General features: G+C 40.7%; 1 protein-coding gene across 6 annotated transcripts in view; it reads right to left on the bottom strand.

Moving 5' to 3' along the window:
- Positions 1-21,543, bottom strand: part of myt1b (myelin transcription factor 1b) — a 119,364-nt gene that overhangs the window by 44,683 nt on the left and 53,138 nt on the right. Inside the window, exon 1 of one of the 6 annotated variants that reach the window (XM_037773712.1) lies at positions 257-625. The exons of the other annotated variants lie outside the window; for them this stretch is intronic. The gene's annotated coding sequence lies outside the window, so the exon portion shown is untranslated. Of the gene's footprint in view, positions 1-256; positions 626-21,543 lie in introns of those variants that run through there. 6 annotated transcript variants of the gene reach the window in all.

Raw genomic sequence — 21,543 nt, 5'->3', positions numbered from 1 at the left:
CAACAAAAAAAAAAAGCTGTGAAGAGCCCGCAGCTGTGAGTTAAGTTTCAATTCATATTCGAGGAATCATAAAAATAATGAGAATGTAAAAAAAAAAAAAATCGCCATAAAATCACGCTGCTTTAAAATATTATACAAGGATGAAAGGAGAAATATCAAAGTTATGAAAAAAGGTGCCGATATTTATAATTATATATATATATAAATATATATATATAAATATATATGTGTCGTCAAAACATAAACATCTGATTACCTGTAATTCAACAATATTTCCTTTGGGGCTTTTGGCTCTGCGTCCTTGCTGTGTTTTTTGAGAGTTGTAGTGGTCGCTGTCAAGTAGTTTGCTTAAAAAAAAAAAAAAAGATATCCCGAGTAAAAAGGTTTCTAAAAAAAAACGATCATCTATCCCGTTATACAAACATCCACATCTGCTAGATAATAAGAGCAGAGCAGATCAGATCAGAGCAGAGCAGAGCAGAGCAGAGCGGCCTCTCCTCACTCAGCGCACCGGTGCACGGCTCCGGATCAAGGCGTTAAGATGTTACTTGTTTGTAAGCAAAAAAACATGGCTTCATTTGCCTTTGTCAGCGAGAAAAAAACGTAATATTGACTTACCTTTCCCTCATGAGCCATTGTACACCCCCCCCACCCCCCTCCACCCCCTCTCCATCCATCCCCTCTCCACACCCCCATCTCCTCCCTCCGCCCTTTGCCATGACATCACGGAGGCTGTAGTAAAACCTCCAGCATCAGATGGGCAGGGCTTGAGGTCCCCCCTTTACTATATACACTAACTCAATGGGCATATGGATGCACACGCACGCGCACACACACACACTCCCCCTTTTCTCTCACTTTCTCCCTCCATCCCTCTCTCTCCTCTCCAACGCATACATCTTCTGGACCACTAAAGACTGACAACTTCAAAACTATAGACACCAGATTTTTGCATTTGCATGATTTTCCAGATATGAAATAAGCTCCCTTGCATGCTGCCTCACTCCTCCAAACATGTCTAACATCATAAACACAGTCAGTGAGACAGCATCTCCCAGAATCAGCTCATGTTTTATACATTTTCTTCCACTTCTTGATGTTTCATAAATGCATTATGGAGCTTATAGCTATACTGTAATCATTCACCCAACACCCCCCCACACATCCTGGAGAATGGTACCGTCCAATAATTCATTCAAGGGATATTTTTTTTTTTTTTAGAGCACTGGGAATTGATGTAGTAGTTGTATGCAGAGTTATATGCTCGGTGCACTGACAGCATCTGATCATTCCTCCGGGTTTTAACGACATATATATATAGGCAGAGAGAGGCAAGTCTCCAAAGGGAGCTTTAGGAAAAATGTATTTATGCTCTGGGGAGGTGAGGTGCGATATCAATTTGGATTATCGCTGAGAAATAATATGCCATGGAGAAATTGTTTTGACGCCTGCAAGAGTTTTAAGAAGAGTGATCACTGTCAGTTACAGATTGGTTGATATGTTGTTGTTTTTTATTCTCATTGAGAGTAATGCCAACTGTCAGCCGCAGCTCTATAAGCAACAAAACAGTCCGTCTTAATAGTGCAACTTGGAGTCACTCCCAAATGTTGCTCACACCGTGGTTTTTGCTTTGCTGTTTTGAAACCATTAGTGGAAATGACAACCATTCATTACAAGCCATTTGAGAATAGTCCCCACAAATGCCATCCTTTATCTGCTGTCTCCACGCCGCGCACGCAGGGAATATTCAAAAAGCCCAACCTTCAGCTTTCAGAAATTCTATTAAATTCTTATCTCTTTGCAGCAGGCTCTTTTTGTGCAATCCCATTGTTATGCATTGGAGCTGAAATCAATCACCGGGCCGTGCACGCCGCATCAGTATGATTTCAGACTGTGGGCGCGGAGAGAGAGAGAGAGAGAGAGAGAGAGAGAGAGAGAGAGAGAGAGAGAGAGAGAGGGGATTCACTCAACAACAGCATCAACAATCGAATAAACAAAAGGGGATAAAATATGAGAGAAAGCCTGGTGGGTCCTGATCCAGCAGAGAGGACCATGAGGGGAGTTGGTCTACAGGTCGGAGCTCAGAGGAGGCCTGAGCCTGAACATATTCTGATTATAGAGGAGATATAAAAGGAATTGTTTGGACACAAAAAGCGTAATATATACACTGAAAATTACTATTATTTGTCATGTGGTGAGATTTCAGGACTATGGACAGCTCCAAAGTGCCAAAGTGCGCCTGTGTGTATGTGTGTGTGTTCAGGACTCTGGATAGCTCCAGAGGCTCTCAGTCTGCAGAATACACCTCACTGTTGTTGTTGAGGTAACAAAGACTTTTGTCTGAACTTTTTTTGAAAGTTATTTTATTTCATGTATTTTTTTTTTCTATAATCCCCCCACTTATCTTAATATTATATTACTGTATGTCAAGTTGTTTATTTTCTTTGAAGATTCAAAAAAATATATAGCCTATAATATAGTAATTAACATATACAAATAAACATATGAGCATTCACTTTTTTTTAGAAGCCCGAATTGTCACAACTAAACTACATAAAATTATTAATTAAATTGAATACTTGATTATTGGACTCAAACTGAGCTGGTAGATCAGCTGTGAGTTTCTTTTTCCTCTGTTGTCACAAAGTGTGTATTAAACTAAAGTCAAATCAAACCAACTTTTCTCCCTTGAGCCTTTGCTCTAAGTTTTAATAACTAAGTGTTCAACTATTACCACGAACTTAACTAAACTTATTGAAACCAAACAAAAAAAATCAAAACTAATCCTTATTACGAGTTGGAATAACTTAATGTTTGCTACTAAACTAAACTAAACTGAAAGAAATGGAACAAAATTCCCTTTTTAATTTGGAGTTGTCACTACTGAACTGAATAAACTCAACTTAAAAAAACAATCTGAATACTTTTTGATATATGTTTCATTTTGTAGGATGAGACATCAACTGTGAAAACTTTCCCCCCTCTGTTGTAACAAAAGTGTGTTTTTTATGTGGCACTAAAGTCAAATCAAACCAACTCTTCTCCCTTGGTTTTAATAACTAAGTGTTCAACTATTACCATGACCTAAACTTATTGAAACCAAACTGAAAAAAACTAATCCTCATTATAAGTTTGAATAACTTAAAGTTTGCTACTAAACTAAACTAAACTAAACTAAACTAAACTGAAAGAAATGGAACAGATCTTTTAATTTGGAGTTGTCACTACTGAACTAAATAAACTAAACTAAAAAACAACACTTTTTGATATATTTCATTTTGAAGGATGAGACATCAGCTGTGAAAACTTCCCCCCCTCTGTTGTCACAAAGTGTGTATTATGTGGCACTAAACTAAAGTCAAATCAAACCAACTCTTCTCCCTTGAGCCTTATTTGCTCTAAGTTTTAATAACTAAGTGTTCAACTATTACCACGAACTTAACTAAACTTATTGAAACCAAACTAAAAAAAATCCTTATAAGTTTGAATAACTTAATGTTTGCTACTAAACTAAACTGAAAGAAATGGAACAAAATCCTCTTTTAAACTTCTCACTTCTGTAAGACCAAACTAATCCATTAACATATTATCAGCCCAAACTGTTGCTATTAAACTTAACTAAACTAAAAATAATTAAATTAAACTAAACAGGATTAAACTTAACTATAAGTTTGAATAACTTAATGTTTGCTACTAAACTAAACTGAGAGAAATGGAACAAAAATCTCCTTTTAATTTGGAGTTGTCACTACTGAACTAAATAAACTCAACTTAAAAAAAAACTATCCGAATACTTTTTGATAAATTTCATTTTAAAGGGATGAGACATCAGCTGTGAGAAACTTTCCCCCCTCTGTGTGTAACAAAGTGTGTCTGCAGATGCAGATGGCACAAGAGGCCTCCAGCGCTTTAACGCTCAGTCGGTCCAGACTGGAGCAGTTGTATGGTGGCTATATTGTGCAGAGCAGCCAGTATAAATATTAGATGATGGGGGCAGCAGCTGACTGAGCGAGCTGAGGCCCCTATAGTCCCTCGACAGATGGAACAAGCCGACAGACTAACACAACAAAAAAAAGTTTTTAATAAGCCCGCAGCTTGGCATTGTCCCCAAGGTACCGGGGCCACACGGGCCCCTAGGGGACCAACTGTCCTTTGTCTGTCCAGGTTTTTACTGCTGGGGGTCGAAGTTTAGTCCAAGCTATCTGGAGAAGTTCACAACTTTTATTTGGATATGTTGGTGTCTGATGAATTAAACCTTGTAGCTATAGTGGTTGTGGAGTCCATTACGCACAAGTTTTAAAACGTCACAGCTGGTGTGATCAGACAGAACTATATAAGCCTCTTTTAATCCTACACAGTGTCTTTTATTTATACAAACAGAATATAAACAGAGCTGCAGACTCCTGCAAAAGCGCACTTTTGTTTCTTAGTTCTGCGTAATGTTAGTGTCTAATTCACGGGCTTTAGAGGCAGAGTCAGATTGTAAACAGAGACGCTCATTCTTTAAGTTAAAGTCAAAAGTGATACGAACCTAGAAAAGCGCGACACAGCTTCATGTCTGCGGTCTTCTTCCTCCTCTTCCTCTTCTGTCTTGTCTTTCAGTCCCCGCAGCGACCGACACGCCAAAGTGCTGCTGGCAAGTTTACTTGTGCCGAACAAAGTTGCCCAAACTTTAGCTCAACTTCCAGCCCGGGTTAGAGGATGGGAGGGCTGCTGCTGGGCGGGACATAATGCCTCATGACTGATCCTCCCTGGGAGCCAATAGGAAGAGACTCTGTCCCTCCTGCTGCCGGGGACCTGGACCCAATCCCAGTCTCCCCAGTCTCAGCTTTCAACAACAATAGAAGTGAACAGCAACAAAGAGCATCTGCTGCGTCCGGCAACTTCTCACACTAAGCTCCCCCCAGCAATCTGATTTCAACTATAGAAACACCACAACTCTGTCCACCATCTCACACACAGCTTATTCATGTATCATGTGCACTATTTCTGGATCTGGACTCATTGACCTAAAACCTGATTATGATATATATGAAGACAAAACTCCAAAAATAACCTTTTTTTTTATTTTAATTTTTGTTTGCTTTGTTGTTGTTTTTTTAACTCTACTCTTTCTTTTTGTCATTATTATTATTGTTATTTCTTTTCCTGGTTTTGTTTTGGTTTTGAGTGTTGAGGTTGTTTTCTCTATAGTGTACTTGATGGGTTTGTCTGTAAGTTCATCTACTTAAAAGTTAGTTTATTGACTGTTGTAATTACAAACAGTGGATTGCATATATGAAAACAGCCTTGAAAAAAGGGAAAAAATAAAGTATAAAAAAAAAAGAACCATGGCAAAGGATATATCCTATGATGCAGAATATACTACACAATATATCACAAGAAGTCCACCATAAACTCACAGACCACATGGGATATTATAGAGATGTTGAGCTGTGCAGTAATACTTCTTTTTGTTATTCTTTCAGTCTTTAACCTAATCTATACCCAACGCTAATATACACACACACATTCTCATGTGCTTATAGATCACAGGTGACCAAATCTACCAGATGTAAGTTAGAGGAACATTTTCACTCACTAACTCCAGGCCTATTCAGGGTGTCTGTGTCTGGGACAGACAGACAGTTCCTCCCTCCCAATAGCAGATGGTCTGCCAGATAATGAGCTCTCCCATTGCTTGCTCCCATTACCCCCAACATGTAATGGGTGGGTGGGTGGGGGGGTGTTGCTTTTCTTCTACATTTCATTTTATTTCACGCACATTTAATGATAGGATTGTTTTTCCAATGTCTGTTCCAGAGAGTTGCATATATTATCATTTTTTATTATAATTATAATTAAAGGTATTATTATAAATGTGTGTGGTATTAAACTAAAAACCAACTCAACACAAATCAAGTCAGCCCCTTTGACCATGTATTATACATTCAAATAACTAACTAATTGCATGCTATTAAACAAAAATATATATATAATCAAAACTAAAATCATTAAACCCCCACACTAAGCTTGAAACATTGTCTGCTACTAAACTAAACTGAAAGAAACAAAACAAAATTCACTTTACTCACTTCTGTGAGACCAAACTAATCCATTAACATATTATCAGCCCAAACTGTTGCTATTAAACTTAACTAAACCAAGAGAAACTAAACTAAACTGAACTGAATTGAACTGAACTTAACTAAACTAAAAATAACTAAACCTAACTAAACTAAAATAATTAAATTAAACTAAACAGGATTAAACTTAACTAAACTAAACTAAACTAAAAATAATAAAATTAAACTAAACAGGATTAAAGTTAACTAAACTAAACTAAAAATTAAAAAATTAAACTAAACTGGATTAAACTTAACTAAACTAAACTAAACTAAAAACAATTCAACTTAACTAGATAGGATTAAACTTAACTAAACTAAGCTAAAAATAATTAAACTAAAAATAATTAAACTAAACTAAACAGGATTCAACTTAACTCTGTGTATTGAGTCAAAATTGTTGCTACTAAACTAAACTAAACTAAACAGGATTAAACTAAACTAAACTAAAAATAATTAAATTTAACTAAACTAAAACATATTTTAACCCACTTATTTATGCCTGAATTGTTACAACTAAACTAAATTGAGCTGAATTAAACTAAACCAAACCAAAAAACTCTCCCACTATTATAAGTTGAAATTGTTGTTACTAAACTAAACTAAACTAAACCTGCAGACTCCCTGTTTTAAACTAAATGTAATCTGCGGTAGTGTGTGCGACTAAACCCAGTTAAGCATCTAGCTGACACATCTTTTAATTTGAAGCATAGCAACCATTTAAATCTGACAGTTTTACACATTTATTCTCATTATCTAGAGAACAATGCTGACCTTATCTGAACATCAAGCTGTTAAAATAGTGCTATTAAATGTTTGTTCTCAAGTAAACAAATCTCCTCTCCACATCCCTTCACACCGTGTCTCCATTCCCGTCCCTGAAACACACACACACACACATAATAAATTCACTGCTTATTAAATTGGCTTTTGGCGTGCGTGGACAAAGAAGGTGTTGCTGTTGAGGAGGACTGCCGGGTGTCCACTAGAGCCACGGCAAGTTTTTTTATCTGAGGGTGCCAGACAGCCTCTTGTATTCTTCCTGAGCACGGTGCTCTCATTAGCCTATTAACTTCACTATTCACCCCCCCTCTCCACTATCCTGATAGGACCAAACACCCACACACACATATACACACTGAACATGCACAGGCATATGCAAACGCACAAAAATGAATGCGCACACACACACAACCCCCCTCTCCTCTTATTCGCTGCAGTGTATAACAAGCAGCTGAACTCTGACATAGCCTCCAGCTGTCCTGGAGACGGTGGTGACAATAAAGTTTAAATAAATACATACACACACACACACACACACACACACACACACACTGAAGAGCGGTAAACAGGACCTTGTTGAGAAAATGACCCGCGTGAGTTAATTAATGGAAATTTCACTCCGTCTTCATCGTCATCATTATTCAAAAAGTCCTCTTAAATGTTCACTCCTACGCTTTCATTATCATTATTCAGCATCTCGAATAGGAACAACTTTCCACTGAGCTGGTAGAGAGAGACAAAAGGGTCACCGCTTCGCTGGAGGGGAAAAGTTTTTTTTCCCTTTAATAAATGTGCAGATTTGTGTTTGAAGTAACAAAAAAAACGTGGAGGTTGTGTATAATTTGGGGAGTCACTCTTGATCTGAGGATATAATGTGAAGAAAAAGAGAAGAACTTTTCTTCTTAGCTTGGTATTGGACACACACACACACACACACACACACACACACTCACATTCTGGGCTCAGTCACAGATGGACATTTGACAACAGAGTCCTGCTCCCGGTCTCATAACAATCAGGTTCATAACACGATGGCTTTATTGCCCTCCCTCCCTCCCTCCTTCCCTCTCCGTCTCCCCCTCTCTCTCACTTTCACATCCCCAACCTCACTCTCTCTCTTTCTCTCTAACATCCATGCAGCATGATCATACCCATATCTGTCAACTCCCATTAGACACAGCTAAGCACTTCACCTACAACTATATCACTATAACCATAACATCCATCCAACATACCATGTTTGTTAAAGGGGACATATCATGAAAAACTAAAAAAACAAATTGTTAAATAAGACAACCCAGTCAGTTTATTGTGGGATGCCTAGATCAGAAAACACACGATTCAACAAGCCATTCAGATCTGACTCCCCTTCCTATGTCACATATTCTCATGGGTCATTTTTCTTTGGTTATTTCCATGGTGCTGGGTAGTTTTTGTGCAGCCGAGCCGCTGCTGGTTCACTTTAACCCAGCTGCTGGGTTATCTGCGAGCGGCAAGAAGCTTCTTTTGTCAACAAGCAGTCATCTCCTACAGCAGTCCTCCAACGCAATTAAAGAAAGGTTTGTATCCGCTTTTATACCTTTACCAGGTCATTACTGTAGAGTAAAAAAAAATACCAGTCTGTAGCCTGATAGTAACTTCATGGAGCTACCGAATGATGAGACTCTCCTTCGGTCCAGGCTAGCTAATAGCTGTCGCCCAAGCACCCAGGAAGAGCGCCGGTCGTTGATCCCAACTTTCTTAGTGGCCAAACGGCGGTACTACAACTTCTGTTTCTGTCACGTGATGCCATTGGGCCCCAAAAAGGCTTTTTCCCATAGACTTACATTGATAAAGAGACGTCTGTAACTCAGAGGATACTTTTTTTGAGGTGAATCAACTTCCCAGTATGAACACCTAAATAGCCCTTATTTCAAAAATACGTTTTTAAAGTTGTAAAATGCACTAATAGCCAAATCCAGAGTTATTTCCCTACCTCCGTTCATGTGCCTGTTTGTGTAAGAAATAACTGTCGGCTACTTGAAACGATGTCTTTTAAAGCTAAGCTTAATAAAGTGCATCAGCTGTCGGTAGGTGTTACCTTGAAGTATACAAACAGTGATAGTAAAAAGCCATACTCGTTTCTTTCTCTTTCTTTCTCTCAATCATAGGCTGGAACAAACATGGTGGAGTAGCTCCAACAGACTGAGGTGTCACAGCCATACCCTACGTCCTATCACAAATTTAAAATGAAATGTCTTTAGAAACATTTTCAGAACTTTTTGTGTTTATAATTGCAAGTATTTATGATTTGCATTACCAAAACTTAAATGTATTTTGGATTAGGCCTACATATCCAAGTTATTTTTCAGTTATTTATCCAGCAGTGGAGTTAAAAATTACCCAGGTTGGGTTGTTTTCAACTCAGCATTTTTTAGTGTGTACAAACATCCAGCAACACTTGATGCATGTTAATTCACGCTCCAGTCGTTTCAAAATAAACTTCCGTCTTCACAGGAAACATCTTGGTTGGATTTAGGCAACAAAAATTACAAAGTTAGGTTTAGGGAAAAAGATTGTGGTTTGGGTTAAAATAACACCAGTAGTGGCGTAAATTATCAATTATCCTGCAGATCTTTATTATTATTTAACGTTGACCTTTTGCTTCACATGGATTACCCTCAAAATGTAATTCAAAATGCAGTTTGGCTGTATTAGAACGTAACTTTTAAGAGACAGAGTTGTTCTATTAGTCTATGGATTGTCAAGAAATAGTGAAAACAAATGCCCATAAAAACTTCCAGAGTCCAAGGTGACATCTTCAAATGTCTTGATTTGTTCAAGCAAAAGTATAACACCTAAAGATATTTAGTTTACAAAGATGTATAATAAAGAAAAAGCTGCTCATTTGACAAGCTAGAACTATAGCGGATGTTAGACACTGAATGTTTTTATTTTTTAAATTGACAAATCAATTAAACTTCTAATCGTTTCAGCTCTACTTCCAAAGTTAAAGTTTTTTAGTCCAAAATCCTCTATTTCTGTTTCTGTTTCCCCGACTTATTCTTATTTTTTTCCTCGCTGAGCTGCAGTGGAGGGATAGCGACACAAATGAGGCCTCATATTAACTTTGGGCAAACTTTGAAATGTACTTTTGCAATGAACTAGGATTTTGTCCCCCCCCTCCTCCCCCCCTCCCCCTCCCCCATCACTTGCCTCGGACTCTTGCTTTACTTGGAAAATTGTGAACCTTTAACACAATCAACTTTTGGTGGTGTATAAAAATATACCGCTGCATTTTAACATGACACAGACGGCCTCTGGCTCTTCATTACTCACTCATTGCACTTCTCCTTCCTCTGTCTTTTGTGGGAGTTATGAATTTTTATCAGGCGTGCACACACACACACACACACACTCGAAGGGGAAAGGAAAAGGCCAAGAGACAGACAAAGTTTGGTCTGGATGCCACTTTGGATGACCGTCATCTCTGGAGACCCCCCCCCTGTGCCCAACCCGATCCACAGCTTGGGCCTCACCAAGGGGGGGGGTAACACGTGGAATGGGGTCAGCTCTGCCAAAAGGCATCACATCGCTCCACTCCTCTGCGTCGTCTGCCTCTCTGTCTGTCCACTGTACCTCTCTGTCACCTCGCCTGTCAGTTAGACTAATCTGGACTTACTGTCTGTCTCCAACTTATCGTCAATGGCGTGAATCTTCTCAATGTGCACAGCAACGCCTCGAGTCATGCAGCATGGAAAGAGTTGTAAATAAGCCCTCCTGTCACACCCCTCCTTTCCTAGCCCGTGGTCCAGACTAGCATCATAGAGCCCACACACTCCTCCCCTGTGACCCCCCCCCACCCACCCACCGTCATCCCCCAAAGTCACTGAGTCAAATTCTTTGAGGCCTCCCTTCTGCTGATTTCTTCACTTCCCAGCCTCCATCCTGAGTTGCTGCACCTTCTCTCCACACTTGACCCTCCGTCTCTCTGTTCATGCCGGCAACTATTCCCATCTCCTCTCCCCTCCAACTCTATCTTTTCCTGTCTTTTAGCCCCCTCTCTCTCTCTCTCTCTCTCTCTTTCTCTCTGTAGGTCTCTCTTTCTCCCTCCTGTGATCACCCCGGCAGCAGCAGGCTGGGCAAATATGCACCCTGAGCAGTGGTAAATACAGGCAGCACTTCACATACAAGGCCTGATTATAATGACAAAGGCTGCCACACTTTAGGGAGGAGCTTGGAGCAATTTGGAGGCTGCGGGGGCCATTGAGCGAGTGGCATACTTAATGGGCTTTGTGTGCCAGAAGAAAAGGTTCTGAGCTTCTGGGCCCAGCTGTCACTATGGAAAATATCAGACTGACACAGCACCCGACGCTCTTTGGCTTGCTCTCTTTTCTTCTTTCAACCCCCCCCATTCCTCCCTCCCTCTTCTCTTCTCTCTCTCTCTCCACTCTTTTTCTCTAGTTAGCGAGCACAAAAAAGTGAAAGCTGTCGGAAAGAAAGAAAAAAAACTAAATGAGAACTCCCTCTCTTGATCTCTCTCTCACACACTCAAGGAGAAAAAAAAGCAAGCATGCAGCCATGGTCACACACACACACACACACACGCACACACACACGCACACACACACACACACACACACACACACACACACACACACACACACACACGCTCACACGCACACACACGCACACACACACACACACACACACACACACACACACGCTCACAAATATAATGCGCAGTAGGCTGACTCTGCAGCAATTATTCAAACCCTAAACCCAGAGGGATAAATGACATTATTACATTTCACCACTTAATTAAGTGTGTGGATAGTTACTAAGCGTTAGCCATCATGCATGCATAATGCAGTAAGATATAGTCACTTCGCTTCATAAAACACCCTTTCATTACCAAACGTATAGCAGGAGAAATAAAAACATTTGCTCCGTGGAGAAAAAAACAAATACTTTTTCCACCATAATTAGCCTGTATACGCAGGTTTTTTAAACACAGGAAAACCCGCTAAAAATAAGCGACAGACTCCTTTCCAATTGCGAGTATGACGTGCCGTTGCACTTGCCTTTCATTTTTTTACGTCATGAAACAGGGCTGCTAAACAGTGAAAAGGTTACGGTGGTTATTTTTTATTTTTTTTTATATCTGTTTCTTATTCAGTCTCTCTTTTGCAAACTGTCGAACCGGAGTTGGTGATTGTTGGAACCGTGGAAAGACTAACAAAGACGGTTTTGATGAGTTTTATTTTGTCTGTCACAATCAGCGAGGTAAAATGACTGTTGTCCGACTGGAGTCTGGTGGCTCTGAGAAGAGTATATTAATTGTATGTTTTGTATGTTAATCAATTATAAAAAAATATTGACCAAATCCCTGTTGATTTAATTTATTATATATTCACTTCAACGCGTGTCAATTTACATTGCAACGGAAAAGGGGCGAAAATTAGCATGTCCGCGTTACCATCACTGCCGATCGGAGCTGGAGCTGGTAAATACCCGATAAATACCGGATAAATATCGATAAATACCCGGGACTTATGCAGAGACATTTGTCCCGGTAATGAAGGCAGATTGTAACCTTTCCCACTGAAGACAAAAGCCGTGTTAGTGTTTTTTTTGTCCACTATGAAAGGGGCTTAAGTGCGAGAAGTACGAAAGTGCAAAAAAAACAAATTGTTAGGCCTCACATGGCAAAAAATAACTCCAACACTTAGCGGATTTCCAGCAGTTTATTTTCTGGAAATGATTTTTCTCCGGTGATATCGGGGGCTTGGCTTGAAAACAAAGACTGAAAGATCCTCTGAAGCAGCTCTTTGGTTACGCTTTCTGAATCCTTGTACGCAAAGGAGCGCTCACACTCCAGATCCAACTGCATTACACCAGCTCTGTGACTTATGGCACTGTAACACCGAGCATAATACACACACCCACGCACATACACAGCGAGCTTGTGCCCAGGCAAGCGCGCACTGGAGGCGAACTAGGCACAAACACACGTGCACAGTCGCACAGCGCTGCATTTATTGAAACACAGCACAAAGCCAGAGTTGGATGTTGTTTCACCTAATCTCTTTGATACCACTGTGGTGCTGCTAAGCTCCAGAAAATCAGCTTAGCAGATGTCCTAAAGTGTAGGTGGCTTGTTTCGTGCTGCAAGAGAAGAAAACGCTACAAGAAGAAGAAGATGAAGTGAAAGAGGGAGGGTGGGAGCAGGGCCACAGATTTGGAACGGGGCCCTGACGAGTTCAACTCAATCCCCTTTTTACTTCTGTCTGCCAGGCACAGTTGTTCCAGCAAACTAGAAGGAGTCTTTTTTTTCTCATTTTACCCACCACTCCATCCATCCTTCCTTCCTTCCTCCTCCGACCTCTCACTTTTCAGCATGCTCCCATTACTTCATGTGTAAATTTTTCCAAGCCATAGTTGTCGTACTTGTGAAAATGGTGGTGATAATGATCATAATGAGGCTTTTTTCACAAGGTTGCGTATGCAGGTTTGCCTTCAAGCCCTAACCTGTACTCAGATGTCAACTGATTACAGTCACAGCGTATACACACACACACACACACACGTTGCATGCATTATCAGCGCAAGTGAGACATCTGTATGCAAATGTCATTATGTCGGTGGGGAGGAGGCCTGCAGTGGGCCGGGTGTGAGTGATGTTATGGTAGTGAAGGAGGGACTGAAGAAGGTCGGGGCTCTAAAGGAGTGTGTGTGTCAAGAGCTGGTGCATATATGTATGGTATCCATAGTAACCCACTAATCCAACTCAAGATGGCTCACTGATGCTGTCATCTTTTATCTTTTTTTTCCCCAGCCTCACACATTGCACTTGTTTTACTCGCTCACACAGCTCATGTCTTGACATTGATAACACAATGTAGAAACACACACGCCTGTTACAGAGTAATAAAACATCAAATCCTTCATTGAGATACTTAAAAAAACCCAAATAAAACCTGTTAATAATCTCAGGTGTTGCGTAGCGAGCATGCATCTACTGCCTCTCAGGCATCTGGAAAATGTAGCTCATGCCACTCTAATGAATGATGCATGCGTGGCCGTCTCCTCAGTTTTTTCTGAGTGGCCGTGTGGTATGCAGCACTTCAGTGTCCTAATGGCAGCGCCTCGTACTGTATGTCCGTGGTGACGGGAGGGAAAGAGGCAAAATAGAATAAAAAGTGATGGAGAGACAACAACAAAAAAAAAAGTGAAAATGCTCTGAAGCTCTCATGACCCTATAGAGACAGACATACTGCTGGACATACCAAACCATACAGTATGTTCTTTTTCCCTGTGTACATATACCTAAAACAACATCCATAACAGGGATGGGAAGTGAAAATAACAAATTCATGAAAAAAATACTTTAATTTGTTATATATATACCAATAATCTCTCTCAAATAATTGTATTTTTGTATAAAGTATGTTTGGTTATTCCAGCTTCAAAAATTAATTTTACACTACTGTGCGTGTGCTGCAGTAAAATGAAACATCCATCAATCATAAGGATTGGAACAAAAAGCTGTTCACTGTGGTACAACATTTCCCCGTTTGATTGAGAGAAGCTCAGCACTGTTTGGATAAGAGTTTGAAGACTTGCCACGGAACATGTAAGACAGCATTAAGCCAACGATAACTTCACATGTCTGAGTTTCCCAGCCTCATGTCTTGGATTTGTGAGGACGCTACGCTAACTGGAGCAATAACTGGAATATAGAGCTTCTGCAAAGTGAAATGCAACTGGGATTTATGAGTTGGACAAAAATGATTAGAGGTAAGTTTAATCTTGTCACTATTTTTTTTTTTAAACTCTTTTTTTATTTGAGAACAAAGAACATGAGGTCATCATGGGTTTTACAATGTCAGATCAGAGTACATTTTTGTAAATACATCTTAATATACAATGTCACACTTCAATCAACGGTGTAAATACACAATCCATTTCTCACGGTACTCAATACTTTTTTTCCAATTTAAGCCTTAAAATAAATGTGAGTCTTTCCATACAATATATTTCATTTATAATACCCCGCCATTGGTCTAATGTTGGAGGATCAGTCTGCATCCACTTTCGAGTTATGGCTTTCTTACTACTTGCCAAGAGAATCTTTATTAAATATTTATCTTTGTGCGAAACAATTTCTGGTATTTTTTCCCAAGTATAGTGTAATGAATGAGTACTTTAACTTTATTCCCATTATTTGATGGATCTCAGTTGCCACCTCTTGCCAATATGGTTGTATTTTAGGGCAAGCCCAAAAAATATGGAAATGATCAGCCAATCTTGTCACTATTTTATATTATTATATACTATTATTTATATTAAACATGAATCAAAGACTCAAACAGGTTGTATGTCTCTATGTGTGTCAGCCCTGTGATAGTCTGGTGACCTGTCAAACAGTTAATCTGCAGGACTGTGTTGTTTTATCAGATTTGATTGACAACCCCACAACTAGGGCTGCAACTAATGATTAATTTAATTATCGATTAATCGTGTTGTCTATAAAATCTTATAAAATAGTGAAAAATGCCCATAAAAAAATAGCAGCAAATCATCAAATTTAAGAAGCAGGAATTTGAGAACTTTTGGAAATTTGGCTTGAAAACAATTGAAAAGATTGATGGATAATCAAAATTATCATATTATTAACTGTCAGCTGGCACAGCCACGTCAAAGAAGTGAGAAAAGCAAGGAAAGAAAACAAAAATGTGAACTAACCGAAACACTGGAGGACAGTATTGTGTCCATGTAGGATCCCATCACTGAAAGCTGATTGAGAAAATAATGTTCCCAGGGTCTTTAAAGAGATGCTGTTGTGAGTCCCGCTCACACCTACGACCAACACCCACCTGTAGCTCCATCTGCTTCACAATAGAGAACAGTGCTGTGAGCGAGTCAGATCAATTCACTCTCCTACCCCTATTATTTCAGTATCCTGCAGGTGATTTACTAGCCCGACATCGCAAGTCCAAATTGCAAATGTGAATTAGTCTTCAACTTTCTCAGTTCATTTTTGATTTTCAAGGGACGTCATCAACAGGCGTAGACCACAGTGCCTCTGGACGCAATTGGATAGACCTACAACCAACTACAAGGGCACTCTGAGAGTGCAGACCTTCCCCAAGACAGTTTTTCTGAGTGAAAAATAATGCATGTATCTCAGGAAAAATCAGGCCAATCCTGCCGACAACCAGACAAACAAACCGAACCGAAAACAAACCTCCATGGCGGAGGTAATTAGAGCAGCGAAGCATATGATGAGCTGTGATGGTGTAGCATCAATATGTCTGTGAACGAGTGTTGCCGTTTTTTGTTTTTTTTCTAAATTTGAAGATAAAACATGTTTTTTACTTTGCCTGAACCAGATGAATCTGCAGGCTCATGTTTTATTTGCTCTGGCAGATGCATTTGCAGTTTGGTGTGGCGATGTCAGGCTACGCGATAGCAGCTCCAACAGAAATTTCTGCATCTGCTGCGGCCATCTTGGTTGTTTTCAAAAATACCTCACCTCCTCAAGCTTCTGTTGGCTCTCGGCTTTATTATGCTGGTTTACATGTCTCTATTGTGAAAAGGGATGGGGGGGGAGGACCTCCATAGAGGTCAATAATGGTTAACATAGGTTAATATTGTATTGACCTCTGTCTGCTTTACATCAGAGTTAAAATAGGCCACAGCAATAGAAGCCTAATACAACTATTAGCATCAGTTATTCACCATCGGTCGCGTCTAGAAGGGAGCGACATCTGATCTGAGATCTGCAAAAACTTGCAAAAACTCTCGCGACACTCACTGCCCAACGACCTACCCTAACCTTAACTATTCAAGGTCAAAGCCTAACCTTAATAATCTCAAGAGAGTTTCCCCAGTTTGCCGGTTCCCTTCTAGCCACTACCGTCACCATCTTGGTTTTTGGCTTTCACCATGTTGTTTTTTTGGAACCAGAAGTGACACGAGAGGGTGGAGCTAAGTACAACAATACATGTTACAATTAACTTTCATGAACTGAAAACACACTGTGAAAGGGTTAAAGTTCTAAGACGAAAACACGGACAACTCCCAGACCGGACAACGCCATGGTAGCAGCCTGTCAATCGCAAGGTAGCCACGCCCTAAAGCAAACCATAATTTACTAAATGAACATCACGCTGTATTGAAGAAGACTTGAAACTAGCGATTGAGACCATAAACTCATGTTTACAATGTTTACAGAGGTAATAAATCAAGTGAGAAGTAGGCTCATTTTCTCATAGACTTCTATACAATCAGACTTGTTTTTGCAACCAGAGGCGTCGCCCCCTGCTGGCTGTTAGAAAGAATGCAGGTTTAAGGCACTTTAGCATTGGCTTCACTTTTCAGACCTGGAGGTTGCCGCCTGTTTACAACTGTGTTTTAGATTCTGTTGCTGAAACTGGAAGTAGCTTGTCCTTGAAACACTGTTTTCTGAAATCATACTTAGTGATTTTGGTGGACCAAATGGATGCATTTCTACAGAAACATGTTTTGAAAAAAGAAAAATCACATTTTGCATAAAGTTGAAATATTCCACAGCTGAGCATCGAGATGGGAGTCGGAAACATCATCATGATGAGTTATATTTGTGCTATAAACTACATGAATTGCAGAAATAATGGGAGGAAAATGTTCAATAGTGAAAGAAGGAAACCTGCCTGTTAGCTATTAGCATCTAATGATCTGGTCAGAGCCCTGGATTTTAATAAGGTGGTTAATAGTTTTATGCAGAAACTGGTGAAGAAGAAATGCCTGTTTTAAGGTAACACAAAGCTCCCACTGTTACTGTTTATGAGTGTTTATTGAAGAGTGCAAACAGGCTCTGTGAATAATACGTTGCTGATCAGTTTGATGTGTTTCAGTGAGTGACTTGGTGACAGCTGATAGAGGTGCAGACTGATGACTTTAGATGGAAAAGTAATTACGGTGTTACGCTCGTAATATTTCAAAGAAAAAAAAAAAACAATCACAGACAGGTGTGCAGAATCTCTTTTCATGATGCCCTGCAGCTGATAAATAATACTTATTAAATCCTGTATTGACATACTTTGTTATGAGTTAAGCTTCGTCTGTATACACTGCACACATCGAATATTAGATGTTTGGTTTACATCTAGTGCCTGATGGCAAACGGCAGGAATTTAATTTTCATAATTTCATTTCATATGCTAACATTACACATATCCAGAATGAGGGAGCCTTTGTGCTCTTAACTTGTGCAGCATGGGAAACAACAGGATTTTAACACGTGCTTCCAGGTTAAGCTTACATTAAGTGTTACTCACCAAAACACATTGTGTGTATCCTTGAGGTCCAATAAAAGTGTTGAATGCATTTCCTCCCTCATAAAACATGTTTTTAAGTATTTTAAATCCAGCATTGTTTACACATTAACCAGCCTGTGGTCTTCTTCTTCCCTGCCTTTGCTGGTCAGTGGAATAGTGTGACACCATTGGCAGGAATGTGTATTGCATCACGCGTGCATGTGCACAAGACCAACAAAATGAGGACCCGCTCCTAAAACCACTGCTCCATAGTGCTGCTAGAGGTCAGAAACTCCACAGGGAACCTTTAAAGGGTACCTTTGGTATTTCAACCCTATTTTCCCATGTTTTTTGTGTTTAAGTGACTAATGGGGACAATCATTTTTGAAATTGGTCCAGTATTGAGGGAGACTGCTGCAGCCGCCAGCCCCTAAACAGGCTGTAATGTAATTGCTTGGGGCAAGCTGGCACCGTCATTTTATGTCCACTGAAAGTGCTTGTTTTAGCCACTGACAGGCTCAGATTGTTATAAGTGTCTGACAACATTATGGAGACGACCTTCAGACTCCAACACAAACTCCACGGAAAACATGAAAAACGCAAAGTTATATTTAGTGAAGCCCCTCTTGCAAAACAGGAATGTGAGCGACGACGGGGGGAAAACTAGTGTTGTGGGAGTGGGAAGTGAGTGGTGAAGCAAGAGAGAGAGAGATAGAGCGGCGACAAGTGTGTGAGAAAACGAGCGAGCAGGTGATCAGAAGACATAGTTAGTTTAGCTTTGAGAATATCAAGGGGGTGTACAGTGGAAGTTGCAGTTTGTGCAGTAATGTGTCTTGTTTCCCTACTGCTGAGTGGAGTGATGAGGGTTAACTCCGGAGCGAGGAACGTTATCGACTCCGACCCAGGAGACCAAAACTACGTGTTCTTCTGACCACGGTCGGGATGCTGAAGCAGGAGAAGTTAAATAGGATCAACATTGGCCGGGTAAGCTAACACTACTAATAAGCATGTGAAATATGGAGTGATATCGTGGTTTTAGCTGCTGATGCTGCTAACGTTAATCAACATGATGCCTGTCAATCACGTTCAGTCTTGTGACAGGACGCTGACTGTCGTTGACTTAACAGCCTTAACAGGTGTCCCTGTTGACAACACATTTCTGATTCCTACATTGAGTCCCTTTAAATAGAACAGTCATATACTGTATGTCGTTTTGGGAGTCAGTGGAAAACAACCTATTCTGTAGTTGAGGTAGGAGGACGTGTTGGGTATTCAACAAGTTTCTGTATTTCTAAGTGCTGAAAAGGTCCATATATAAGCTATCATATATATTATATTCTGTCTGTTCAGCCATGGGAGATCACTACACATGCAAACGAGTTCTTCTCCTGCTTGTTCCAAAATAAATATTAATAATAAAAAAACAACAACTTATCCTAGTAAATTCACAGGAGGTGAATATATATTTCCCAGGATGAATTGTCCTGACAGCAGGTTGGTGTGTTCTGAGTTTGAGACAAGAGAGCGAACACTAAGCTTTAATGAATCAGAGGAATGTCTGTCGCTGTATCAGTGTGACAGAAAATATGAAAAAAGAGAAAACTGGAGATAGAAGGATTATGGAGGACAGAGTGATCGGTAGTTTTGGATTTAAGTGCCTGTGAAATGGCAGATGAGAACACAAGTGCGCACTCAAAAACATGAGTGGAGATTTGGGAAGTATCGGTTTCCAAGAGATAAAAGACACAAGAAATAAGGAATCATCTTCCCTGTCTGCAACTACACACACTCTCTCTCTCTCTGACTCTCTCTCACACACTCTCTCTATCTCTCTCTCTCTCTCTCTCTCTCTCTCTGACTCTCTCTCTCTCTCAGGCTGATGGGTAATTGAGGCACTCACAACACAGATCGGGGCCGCAGTGTCATGCTGTGCCCTGGGTCTGGCTCGCTGCCCCGTCCCTCTGGCAGCATGCTGCGACACGCTCTGGAGCGCAGCGCGCACACACACACACACACACATTGAACAAAAAAAGCAAATGGTCGTTTCTCACACACACACACACTCACACTCACACAAATAAAAACACATGCACGATACGCCCGCGCACATATAGGGACACATGCACACTTCACAGACGCACACTAGCACTTCACAAATGCTCATTAGCAACGTACACAAATGCTAACAGGCTGTCTTTACACAAGTGTGTACAGTCACACAGACGGATAGAGACAGACGAGCAGGCTCACACACACACACACACTCACACTCACACACCCACGCACACACACACAGACACACACACGCACACGCACACACACACGCTCACACATTCACACAGATCAGTTGAAGTCACACTTCCATCCTTCTTCCCATCACACAGAGCATGCCCCAACAAATCACTCCTCTCCTCCTTCTTCCTATCCTCTCCTCCTATCTCCTAACCCTTTGCTCATTTCCTCTCCTCTCTTCCTCTTATTTCCTCTTTTCGTATCTCCTATGCTCACTTTCTCCTTTTCTCTCCTCCCCTCTCTTTATCTACTCTTTCCTATTTCCTCCCCTGTACTCCTCTTTTCTCCCCTTCTCTCATGTCCTAACCTTCTCCTCTTCTTTCCTTTCCTCCTCCTCTCTCCTCTCTTTCCCCCTCCTCTCTCTCCTCCCTCCTCTTCCTCTCTCCTCTCCTCTCCACCTGTTTGTCAGACCTTAGGCAAACAGGCTTGGCCCTAGGCAACGCTGAAGCCTCTTATGCTCCTCTTTACTCTGCTCCCTCCCTCGCTCCATCCCTCTTTCCTGGCGATCCTCCAGTTTAAACAGAAGGCTGTGCTGGGAAAGAGAGTGAGATACAGACAGAGAGAGAGAGAGAGAGAGAGGCCAGTTGCTCGTGTGAGTGCTGCATGATTCATGTTGCCCTGTAATGAAGCCGGTCCAGTCTTTCAAGTGTTTGGTGTATAATGGAGTTTCAGGGACAGGCCTATCATTTTCTCCTAATAGCGCTTTCTCCGCCGCACGCCATGACCCCTCTCTCCAAACCCCCGCCCCACGCACCCCTACTGTGGTAACTGCACATTACCACGGCACGCGCACACACACACATCCACACACGCAGCGATTACCGACAGCTGCGGGAGTTTCTGAACGGCAAAAGTGGCCAATTTTCTCTCCCTTCCATTTAAACAACAAACAGGGCGTCGTGTTAAAATGGGGAAGAGAGAAGGGAAATTGGGCTGATAAGGGTTATTGTGAATCAGGAAGAGAGTGGGTTAGCTGCTGGGAAGTAGCAGTGCGTGGCGAGCAGTGATTTTAATATTCTTGAGGTATACTTTGAGAGAGACAGCACTCACAACGAGAGACTGCAAAAGAAATAATGTTCAAT

Source organism: Sebastes umbrosus, chromosome 6 (genome assembly GCF_015220745.1).
Source record: "Sebastes umbrosus isolate fSebUmb1 chromosome 6, fSebUmb1.pri, whole genome shotgun sequence".
In the NCBI taxonomy this organism is placed as follows: Eukaryota; Metazoa; Chordata; class Actinopteri; order Perciformes; family Sebastidae; genus Sebastes; species Sebastes umbrosus.
This window is presented reverse-complemented; position numbering and strand designations above follow the sequence as displayed.